Source organism: Amblyomma mixtum, chromosome 2, assembly GCF_055824585.1.
Source record: "Amblyomma mixtum isolate Tamu chromosome 2, ASM5582458v1, whole genome shotgun sequence".
Classification (NCBI taxonomy): Eukaryota; Metazoa; Arthropoda; class Arachnida; order Ixodida; family Ixodidae; genus Amblyomma; species Amblyomma mixtum.
In genome coordinates, this window is record NC_143013.1 from 148,648,160 (window position 1) to 148,659,889 (window position 11,730).

General features: G+C 47.0%; 1 protein-coding gene across 2 annotated transcripts in view; it reads right to left on the reverse strand.

The window, feature by feature from the left end:
* The window catches only part of LOC149361225 (cytochrome P450 3A24-like), a 28,061-nt gene extending 21,128 nt beyond the window's left edge, over nt 1-6,933 (reverse strand). The window contains exon 1 of one of the 2 annotated variants that reach the window (XM_089569471.1): nt 6,871-6,933. The gene's annotated coding sequence lies outside the window, so the exon portion shown is untranslated. Of the gene's footprint in view, nt 1-6,566; nt 6,828-6,870 lie in introns of those variants that run through there. The other variant, XM_089569470.1, reaches the window with a different exon arrangement.
* Nucleotides 6,934-11,730: the final 4,797 nt, after the last annotated feature.

Below are 11,730 nucleotides of genomic sequence, written 5' to 3' on the forward strand. Positions count from 1 at the left end.
TGAAAATAAAAATGAAAATGGTTAGGGTGAGGTCTCTCTCCTCTGCAAGGCTGACCCTTAAATTTTCTTCACTTGGTGCAGCAGCTGCACCGCAGAGGCTTCTCTTTGCATTTCCAGTGGTTCCTTCGCACAGACGTGTCTTGGGCAACCAGGTGACGGACAGACTCGCCCATGAAGCCCTATTTCCGGATCCACAAATAAAGGTCCCTCTAGATGAAACAAGATTCTCCAAAGAAACAGTGGGAAATCATTTCAGATCCCTGTGGTGCCCAGAGGAGGAACCTCTTGTGGTCTAAACAGACCTTAAGCCACTCTGCCGCACCGTGTTTGCACAGACTGTGCTCGCACCCAAGTGTGGATGCATAATACGAGTTTCCTCACGTCACCGCTGCGTAGACCATGTGGTGAGGGCAGGGATCTATATGATTAGCTCATTTGCTCCCAAGATTACAACAAAGAGAGGTGTCAATAGGCCAGGAGTGTCGCACGGTTCACTTCAAGACATTATTTACCAACGCGGAAAGCGTTCATATACTAAGAATGCTTCCCGCTCTCTTCTAAAATTCCTTCAGGACACTGATCTGGACTCAAAACGATGACAGCAGCGATTGATTAGTGTCGCTACGTGGAGAAATCGCTGGCAGAATAATTACAAGACTAACGTTAACGTTCAGTTCAGCTAACTGCAACTGTGCTCAGCTGAGCTCAACTCATTCATCATATCAGACCCTCACATCCTTCCTAAAGCAGGCTAAACGTCCTCCCCCCTCCCTTCCCTACCTGTTCACTGTGCCAGGCTGGTACGATATAATGCCGTATATCGGCGTTCATTATGGGACTCGTAAGAGACCCCTGTCTCAACATCTTGTCTCGGGAAAAACTAAACGAATACCAAACACCAGCGACTTATTTCTTCGGGCAGTTGCTTGTGGAAACACGTGCATTAGAATTACGGAGGGCACTTACGTGCTTTGAACGCGAAAGAATTGTTCTTTATTTTTTTATTCCTTCCTACTGAAACACTTATCACCGCCCCGGTGGCTCAGTGGTTATGGCGCTCGGCTGCTGACCCGAAAGACGTGGTTTCGACCCTGGCCGCGGTGATCTATTTTCGTTGGAGGCGAAATTCTAGAGGACCGTATAATGTGCCGTGTCAGCGCACGTTATAAACCCCAGGTGGTCGAAATTTCCGGAGCCCTTCACTACGACGTCCCTCATAGCCTGAGTCGCTTTGGGACGTTGAACGCCCATAAACCATAATCCAAACTTAGCTACTCAGCAGCATCCAGTCGAACGCATATTATCGATTTACCTTTCTTTGCTAAGTAGCAATGAGGTCATTTTCCCATGATTTGCGCGCTCGCCTTGTAGCCTCAATGTCCTGAGTTCAGCGTCCTGCATTTTCGGAAGGTTGTTTTTAATTATTCCGCGGTGACGACACCTGGGATTTTTCGTGACTTCAGCAGCCAATGATGACAGCGTCGGGTTTGGTCGCCGATAAGCCATATAATGCTTTTTCATTGAAACTTCTTCGAGATGCCAACGCAGTCAAACACCTGCGCGAGTACACAAGGTCACCCGTACGTGCCACTGCATTCGAGTGCGTTACAGCGTTTAACATAACGACCCTGGCAACTTCTGGGAACAGTGCGACACTTGGTAGAAACACAAATGCCGCACGACAAGTCAGTACAGCTATACACCGCACGGAGAATCAGAAAACAAGTGAACGGCGAAAGTCCAAGGACGCCAGAGACCGCTGCGCTGAACGACAGAGCCTGTACAACGTGTCGTTTTTTCCTCATTGCATATAAATTATGTCCGAGGCACGTCCACGCCACTCAGTGCTGGCTGGAAGATAAAAATAGACGACACGCCTGCGCAAAAGTGTAATCAGCGGAATGCAAGCTGCCAACCGCACGAGTGCCGAACGTCCAGTGACGTCCACACGCGCCTAGCGGTAGCTTCGTCCTTAAAATGACACCTGTCTTTGCTGCAACGTCTGCTCATGCGAGCAGAATTTTTAAGAAGCTACGAACCAAAGATGCGTAGAAACCATCTTGTGCGTGTCGTTTAGTACCCGCCCTGTGTGCTTCCTTTAGGTTCAGTGCAAGACCTGTTGAAAAACGTCGAGCGTCTGAAACACCGGTACTGTTCGCCGCGGTGGCTCAATGATTGCCCTTCATTACCCTCGGCTAGTTGCATCTAAATACGTACCAAAGCATGTGAACATCAGAGTAGTAGAATACAAGTGGGCGGAGTGGACAGGGCAGCCACTGTCCTGCCATGAATAGAAGCTTTTATAGCATAACACATAACATAACAGAACAGATAACAGATTTATCTTGCCGATGCTTACCTACAGGGTAGGAACTTGCAGGCTAAGCAAAAAGCCCGAAATTAAACTGGGGACAGCAGGACGAACTATGGAAAGAAAAGTGTTGGAGTTAACGCTAAGGTACAGGAAGAGAGCAGATTGCGTTCGCGACTGGTTTATGAGGACACTCGTTTGTGACGTCTTAGCTGAAATCGAATATAGGAAATCGGGATAGCCGGGCCATATACTCAGAGACATCTGGGCTAGTCGGTACGGTGGCATAATGAATAAACAGCGCTAAAGAAGAGCAAAAGAGATGCCCATTCGGCAAAGATGAACCGGGAAATCATAGGGCATATCATGAGATTAGTGAAGAATGTTTCAGTGACCTTTCCATTGCTTTAACATTAACGAGGCTAGATTTATTAAACAGGGCATGTGTAGGGGGTCGTCATGACATGGTTTTTGGTTTTCGATGATTGTGAGGTTTTGGTGCTCCTTGGCTTGGATATATTCTGTACTTTCCTCAACAAACGTTAGTTGCGAGTCAGCGCTCCTCCTGCTTGCTCTTCGTCCTCGTGTTAAGCATTGTTTATTCATTACACTCAGAGAGTCGATAATTGACGGTCGCTGGAGGTAATGAAGCGGATTTCAAGACAAGACAAACATCCAAAAAGGTAATTTGTTGGGCGGGTTGGTGACGTCATTCTATAGCTAGGCAGGAACCGCGAGTTGCTGGCAATGGAAATTACAGAAACACATATGATTGCAAGGCTCCCGGAGAATTCGTTACCTCACCTTCTATAGCGTTGGGAGAAAAACAAATGTGCAACCTTGATTGTGAAGGTTGACACCTATCTGTACTGGTTTGAGATTTTTTTGCTTTTTACGCACGACTTGTGTGCATCACTTTCTTTATATGGCCGCCAGTTGGATTCCGGCTAGTCAGCCAATAAAGATATCAGTTGTGAGTCAGCGCTGTGTTTTCCCCTTGCGTGTTCCTTTCTTCTATGTCCCGTTCGTCGCGCTGTAGTTATTGAAAGACAAACGTAGCAGGGCTGATAAGATTGGAAAGTTGATGGCGATAGCCGTCCTCAGCAGGCGCAGGAAAGGGTTCATCGGAGATTAGTGGATGCATTGAACGTAACTGCGCGGATAAAGGCTAGGATTACGGTGACCTATAAATGTTAGTTACATTTTTCAACTTCAGAGAATAAGGAAACTTTTTTAAGGCTTGTATTCCCCCTATCAAATCGCTTGACTGATCGTCAAACGGAGCAGAGGCGGAGAGCAGGAAATGCCAATAAGCCCAGCTTCCAACTGAAATTTATTGCGATGGACAAGGAAATATATAGGAAGAAAACATAAACCTGGTGGAAAAAAACTAAAATATTTCGCAAGGGCAGGATTTCAGCTGTTAATATTCGTCAAAGAAAAATTATGGGTTACAAAGCATTGAAATCTGAGAAATTTAACGTTTTGTCCTCAAAGCCATAGAAATAATGGAAAGAAAAGTTACAATATTCGAAAAAAACGAAACTTGGCTAATGGGGCAAGGTAAAAGTAGAAACAAAGTAGAATCTCCGAAAAACGTCGGAACAGACGCAACCTCTTAACGATATTGGACTTCTAAAGTGAGACGAGACTACCTTATCACGAATGAAAATACCATAATATACATATGAAACATGAAGTACGCCCAGGCCACGAGGAAAATGTCCAACCTTGCGGCGCACTCCGAGCTGCTCCCGTGATCTACACCTCTCTCCGTGATAAGTAAGATATTCCGTGATAAGTAAGATATTCGTGATAAGATATTCTCTTGCGCAATAAATTTCTAAGGCTACTTTCGTCGATAATTTATCTCGTCCTTTTCGATAGACACGCTTACACAAGATGCAGCCTCACTGCTTTGAGTGTCTGGCGAGATGCCCAATCTTTACTTCAATGCTGGCATTGTTATAGTGACCTTGTATAACAATAATTTCCCTCCTGTTTGTTCGACATATCTACCCTAACATGACAATGCCACAATACAGAAAACATCACTGACGCAAGGGACATATTCATCACAATGCATCTGCCCGCAGCCTTGCTGGTTTTCTTGTAAACTTTGAAACAGAGCTTTGGAATCTTGTTTGGCGCGGGAAAAATATTTGAACGCTTGCGGGTATTCTAGCTTTCTTAGACAACGACCTGCTTTCTGCATATAGGATACCGGTACTATATTTCCTCCAGTTATAAGCGGATAAACGCTCCCGTCCACATTTCTTGAATACGCCGGCTGCTGAAATCATAAAAGGCAAGGGTTAGTTTGCGGCCAGAAAACGGTTCTTTTAGTAGAACCTCCTTGAAGCAGGTGCCCTCAAGACATTTTTTTTTAAGTGTTTCAGAAACACTTGTTCTTCATTCCTTGTTTCAGAAGCTTTTTGTGGCCAGAAGCGAAAGGAAGGAGTTGTCTTAACCTCGCGTTCACAGGACCAGCAGGTACGCCGACTAGAAAAATGGAAGCACACGTCGACGGATTCTATTCAGCTGTCTTCAGAGCACTGAGATGCTATATCCGAGGTTGCGGCCGTTGATTCAGAATATATAAATCTCTTGGGACCATCGTTACTGCGTGCTACTAGGTAGCTGTCTAAAAAGTGAAACACCTTAATAATGAAAGAGTACCCTGAAACCCGTTATGGCCGTGTGCCATCAAAAACGAGTTCACCTGAAGTACCCGCTGCACAGGAGATTATACGTGTCCTTTTTTTTAACTGCCTGTGCATCCCAGCTGACCAAGGAGCATTTTAATTACAAGTATAGTAATCGCACAGTCAGTTAGTGCCAGCCCAATTGCATGCTGTAAGCTTAAAGCGCCGTAAAACTCCCAGTGCTACCACCTTCGGGCAAATGTGGGTCGAGAGCCACCAACGCGGTATAGGAAGTTTTTGGTGAAACGCAGCCAACTTGTAGTAAGCATCGAAACGATGCGCTTATGAAGGACACAGAGATTCGGTATGGTGGCTCATATTCTAAACGCTAGGAGCCTATCGGTAAGCAAAAATATCCTATTAACGCGGGTGCCCGTTTCGTTTCATTGTTTCTGATACCGGTGACAAGGAATGCAACAAAATGAAAACTGATATCAGAGCACCCGCCGCGGTGGCTCATTGGTTAAGGCGCTCGTCTACCTAGTCGGAGTACACGGGTTCGAACCAGACCGCGGCGGCCGCGCTTCGATGCAGGCGAGAGGCAAAAGGCGCCCGTGCACTGTGCAATGTCAGTGCATGTTAAACATCCCCAGGTGGTCGAAATTATTCCGGAGACCTCCACTACGGCACCCCTTTCTCTCTTTCTTCATTCACTCCCACCTTCCTCCCTTCCCTTACGGCGCGGTTCAGGTGTCAGCCAGGATATGTGATACAGAGACTGCGTCATTTTCCTTTCCTCAAAAACCAATTTTATCATCGGAGCCCGCGCGGCTGTATGTCTTCTGACGCTATGTCCATTTAACGACTAAGTGTATTGCCTTCGCTCCTTGCGAAGCGTTCCTTGCGACAGCAGTTATAAGGTTTGCATTGTCCCGTGCACCCCCAGGCAGAGGTATCGAAGCTCGCTGCGATGTCTTCCATATCGCACAATGGCAAAGCGTGGTGGACGTGTCGCAGTTTTTCCCGCGCTAACCACAGGGGGCGAGAATCATCGACCACTCTCGCTTTCCAAACGCAAACGTATCCGAATACGAGTAATATGGTCGGAATTAAGCAGAACTTCCCTGACAGGGCCAACCACGGGGACGTGCGGCAGAAGTGCGTGGGCATAAGTGCAGACGTGTATAGTAAACTAGCGCTCAACGGCCAGAAAACACAGACAGACGCAGACAGGTCAGAGGTCCAAACGCTTCTCTAGAACTCGTGCTGGGCGTGTTTTGGGGTAAGCACGCGATATCTATCGATAACATTTGGTTCAATATGGTCTGGGCGTAAGCATTTGCAGTTAAGCTCATAGGATTTCATGGTCATTTTTCATAGCGGCTTTGGGAGGTATGGAACAGACATTTCAGTCGTTCTAGGCATGTTTTTTTTTGCCCTCTGTACATACAGACTCAAAATCCCGTCCAACTTGCTCAATGCTGCCTGAGGGCGGACTTTGTTGGCTGAAACCACTTTCCTTTAAATTTCTCACAAGCGTGATGAGCAATCGTAGACGTGAATTCATCGAGCGAAATACTGATGAAAGGAATGCAGAGAGGCATACGCACCTTAAAATGCTTCCAAAAATCTCCGCTGATCAAAAGTTTCGCGCCGACTCACGTCGAGTATTCTGTGATGCTGCGGGAATCGCGTAACACGAGATACGATCTCCTCGTAGACTGCGGCACTAAGTACTGCTGACGGCAGTGAACCCTCAACGGCAGAAAAGCTTCGCCGACCTTGTTGAACGAGGCGAAAACAGAAAGTGCGGCAATTGTAGCGGAGATCACCGGCGGCGGACCGGACCGGTTCGGAAACAAAACCAGCACGGCGACCGCTGAGAGGAGAAGGTAAACAGTGAACCTCACTCACCACCGTGAACCTCCGCACTCGATACTTCGACGCCGAGAGCACCACCAGTCTCTCGTTTGCGCATCGGACACTGTGTGCGCATACAAACAGAAGAAATAGCCTGAGGCTCAAGGGAGAGTGTAACATGAATATCCTCCCCTCTTGTGGGCCTCGTGGGCCCTATTCAGCGGAGGCTGCCTTCCAGAGATGCGATGTTATCGCGTTCGCATTCGTCAATTACAGCTTGCAACATCATGCCACCTGTGGAGGAACGGAGCTTTTGAATCGAACTCTTATTCAACAACTCACTCGTCTATTCAAAGCTGCCTCACGAAAGCATTTTGCTACAGCTACATGCCTACGATATTTTCTTCCGTGAAATTATGTCCATGATTTCAGCACTTTCTCCTCCCAAATTATTTAAAATTTCTCAAAGAGACGAGAGAGGCTAGACGAAAAAGATGAACACACACAGCGCACTGCGTTTGTCTTTTTTTCAGCAGGCTCCAACCCCGCCAGAAAATTCTGCCCGCAAAGCATAAAACGAACTCCTAGTTATGGAAGAACGCAGAACAGCTGCGTTAGATTGAAAACACGCGCATACATCAAACGTGTGTCCATAGTCAGGAGAGAAAGTTTTGATGTATTCCACTGACTCATATCATGCGAGCGTTCTCACTCCGCGAAGGACTGCACAAAATGAAACAAATACGCAGGTGGACCAAGTGACGGCCGTTCTTTTTTCATGTCCGCTTGTGTTCCAGATTTCATAGCAATAATCTTCGGGTGTCCCATTGTTTTCCGGAGCGCACGCTTAAAACTTTGTCTTCCTGAGGTGTCAAGGGTAGCCAGACAAAGCACACAACGAACAACGGAATTGTGGAGGACTTTCAGAGTTGTTCGCATAGTGAGCGACATTTCAAAATGCAGGCACTCAGTGCAGAGTAAAGGCAACGCGCTCCCTGGTGGCGCGACCCGCTCCCTTCCCTCAACTTGCAGCGCATAATCAGGCGAGGAGGCGCCTCAAATTTCCGTCGCTTCCTTCTCTTCGCCCTTCACTCCATCAATCTTGTGACCGCGAAGGACAAGAGCGGTATGCCGCGATACCTCCCGAAACGCATGGCCCCAAAGCTACCTGCGTACCGCTCTTCTGGCGCGAAGCTCTTCAATGAAGCTAAGTGAAGGGAGCGGTTCTTCCACATCGGAAATGTACAATGAAATGAAATAGAAGCCAACAAACAACAGAGCTAAAAAGTGACTGGGACAGCACTCGTTCATTGTCGCCGGTTTAGCCGTGTTAGTTGTTGGCTTTCATTCACACCGTTCTATTTAAATGTGTTATCACGTATCCTATTTTGCTGTTTTTTTTTTCGTTTATTCTTCCGTTCCCCCCACCCCATTTTCTTTTTCGTTTGGACCATCCTCTTTTTGTGTGGACATCGGCTAGATTTGTGGTGATTCATGTGGTTTTTCCTCGCTTCTTTCTTGTATATACTTGCGCATGCGTGTTTCTGTCTTATATTACTTGTGAATTTTCTCTCAAAGTATAAAAGACGCGGTTCGGCTGCCTTCGAAAAAAAAAGTATTTAGTTCAGCGCAGTTGTGTCCACCATGTTTTCCCTGTCCCTCGTCCGCGAGCGCTGCCTTTCTAAGAATGCTAAATGTCAACTAATTCGCCCAACAACGAACCTTGCATAAGAAGGAGAACACCTGTTTTTGCCTCCGAACTTGTTTGCCTGACCCAAGAGACAACTTTAACAGACTAATTAATCTTAATGATACACATAAAACAAGCATTAAAACTAGATGGGACCTCAAACAATGCGATAAAAGCCCTCAACTAGGGACATTGCATGAGACCAAGTAATAAATGAAATTGCTTTCTTTTTCTCCTTATTAATTCTATATATCTCACACATCTTCAATAAAGCTATCATCCTTGGCATGATGCGTAATTCGATGCTCTGTGCTTGCAAGTAAAAACACAGGTTGCCCATTCTAACCTTACGAAGTGAACACTGCGTGGGCCACATTTCTGGAAATAAGCTAGGAGGTTATCGAAAACGCCGGTTAGATGAGTGTTTGAAACTTCCATAGACCCCACGATCACGCTAACTGATTGCTAAATTGGGCGGAAACTTGGCGGTTGGGTGAAGCAATTAGGAGTGACGCAAGCGTTTCTCCAAAGCACACAGCCGTGTGGCCGGAAGAATAAAATGCCGAATGGACTCATATACGAGGTCTGTTAGAAAAGTATCCGACCTTTGGCCGAAGAAAAAAAACTGGCATAACTGGAGCGCTAGAAACCTGATCACCTTCAAAGTAGTCTCTTTGGGACTCCATATACATCTCCCAGCGGTGCTGCCATTGTTGGAAGTATTCCGAAAAGGCCCTTTTCGGGAATGAAATTTATCTCTGCTGTCGTTGCAGATGTAATGTCCTTTCTTCTCTGAAATCGCGCTCCTTTCAATGGCCTCTTGATTTTAGGAAAAAGCCAGAAGTCGTAGGGGGACATATCAGGAGAATAAGGAGCCTGTTGAACTACAGGAGTCTGGTTTTTCGCCAGAAAAGTCTGAATCAAATGCGAGGAATTTGCAAGAGAAATGCCGCGAGGGATGCGCCAATTTCTTGTTGATCTCAATTCCGGTCTCTTGAGCCGCACAGCACCACGTAGGCCATGGAGGACATCCCTGTAATACTATTTAGTCATTCTTTGATCCTGTGGGGTGCGTACTCGTGGTGTGCCACACAGAGGGAGTCAAAAAAGCAGTCAGCATCACTTTGACATTCCTGCGCACTTGGCGGGCCTTCTTTGATCTTGGTGACGTGGAATGCGTCCTCTGTGACGACTGGTATTTGGTTTCCGGGTCGTACCCGTACACCCAAGACTCGTCACTAGTGATTACGGCGTCGGTGAAGTTAAGATAACTGTTTGTGGAATCCAGCATCTCCTGTGAGACTTCAACATGAAGCTGCTTTTTCTCCACCGTCAGCAGCTTCGGCACGAATTTCGCCGCAACTCTCTCCATGACCAAATCTTCGGTGATAATGGAATGTGCAGAAAAATTGCTGATGTCCACCTCTTCCGCAATTTCTCGGATAGTCACACAACAGTCCCGCATCATCACAGCGTTCACTTCGGCAATTACCTGGTCATTTCGACATGTTGATGGCCGACCGGAGCGTGGCTCTCTCTCCACAGATGTGCGGCCGTCTTTAAACCAGTTGCACCACTGCTTAATCTGTGTGCTGCTCATAGCATCGTCACCGAAAGCCGTGTGAACATTTCTAATGTTTTCCACTTGGCTATCGCCAAGTTTCTGGCAAAATTTGAGGTATTAGCGCTGCTCCTCTCGCTCCGCGATTTTCCTTCCAACAAAAAACCGACGAGAGTACTGCGCACTGCCTCACTCAAACGCTCCTTCCCAGCGACTGACGCTATCGGCAGGCGGGAAAAAATTCGTGCATGCGCACGAGGGTTCAAGGTCGGCTGCTGTAAGCGCGCTTGTTTCGTATCCAACAGGTGTTCGCAAAAAAAAATAAAGTCGGATATTTTTCTAACAGACCTCGTATTCTTCAATCTCACCGCGAACAGACTGTTTTGGACTTCGGGTTACCATGGCTAGGCACCGGTGTTCGTCTACACTGGCCATCAAATTGCGAACCATTGACGCTAAAAACACGAAGGTGAAACCGCTTCCCCCGTCAACCGAGTGGACTAATCATATCTTCCTTCCCAAGCATTCAAAAGACAGAATGCATCTATTTAAGGATTCGAGCCACGCGTGTGAAACATAGAGGCTAGTGAGCTGCAGCCACTCCAAGAATGGAAGGAGTGTGTGATTCTGCAGCGACATTACGAGAATAATAGACGGCGCGGAAGATGCTCAAGAAACAACCCACCTCATGCAGACTTGCTTCAAACTAAATGCAAGCAGCAACGTACAAGGACGTAAAAAAACAGCCTTACACAAACAACCAGCGCATGCATGCTTTGTCCAAACAGGTCCCATGCCACGACATCGAATGTAATCGAGTTAACGAGAGTTTAATTCTGTTATGAAGAACCATCGACAGCAGACTAAACTGCGAGACCACTGACCCTGATTTTTTCTAAGAAGCCTCTACGATCTCCAATCTCCTCGTGTGCGTGTGCGTGCGTGTGCGCGTGTTTGTATGTGCGCCTGTGTTTGTGTGCGTCTGTGTCTGTGTGTGCATGTGTGTGTGTGTGTGCAGGTGTTTGTGTGTGTGTGTCTGTGTGTGTGCATGTGCGTGTGCTTGTGTTTGTGTGTGTTGATGTGTGCGTGTGTGTGTGTGCGTGTGTGTGTGAGTGTGCGTGTTCGTGTTAGTGTGTTTGTGTGTGTGCGTGTGTGTGTTTGTCTGTGTGTGTGTGCGTGTTAGTGTGTTTGTGTGTGTGTATGTGTATTTGTGTGTGTGCGTGCGTGTGCGTGTTAGTGTGTTTGTTTGTGTGTGCGCGTGTGTGTGTGTTTGTGTGTGTGCGTGTGTGTGTGCGTGCGTTTGTGTGTGTGCGTGTGTGTGTCTGTGTGCGTGTGTATGTGTGTGTCTCTGTGTGTGTGTGTGTGTGTGCGTGTGTGTGTTTGTGTGTGTGCATGTGTGTGTGTGTGCGCGTGTTTGTGTGTGTTTGTGTGTGCGTGTGTGTGTGTACGTGTGTGTGTTGTCTGTTTGTTTGTGTGTGTGTGCCGGTGTGCGTGTTTGTGTGTGTCTGTGTGTGTGTGTTGAAGGAGGGAAGGTCCTTTTTTGTGTCTCTCCTTTTTGTTTTAGCCTCACAACAGCGAATCAATGCCAGTATGGGGAGCCTGCGCGGCCCAGGTGGCACTGCAGTTATTCCACTATTCGACTAAAAACTGCTGCCGTCAGTCG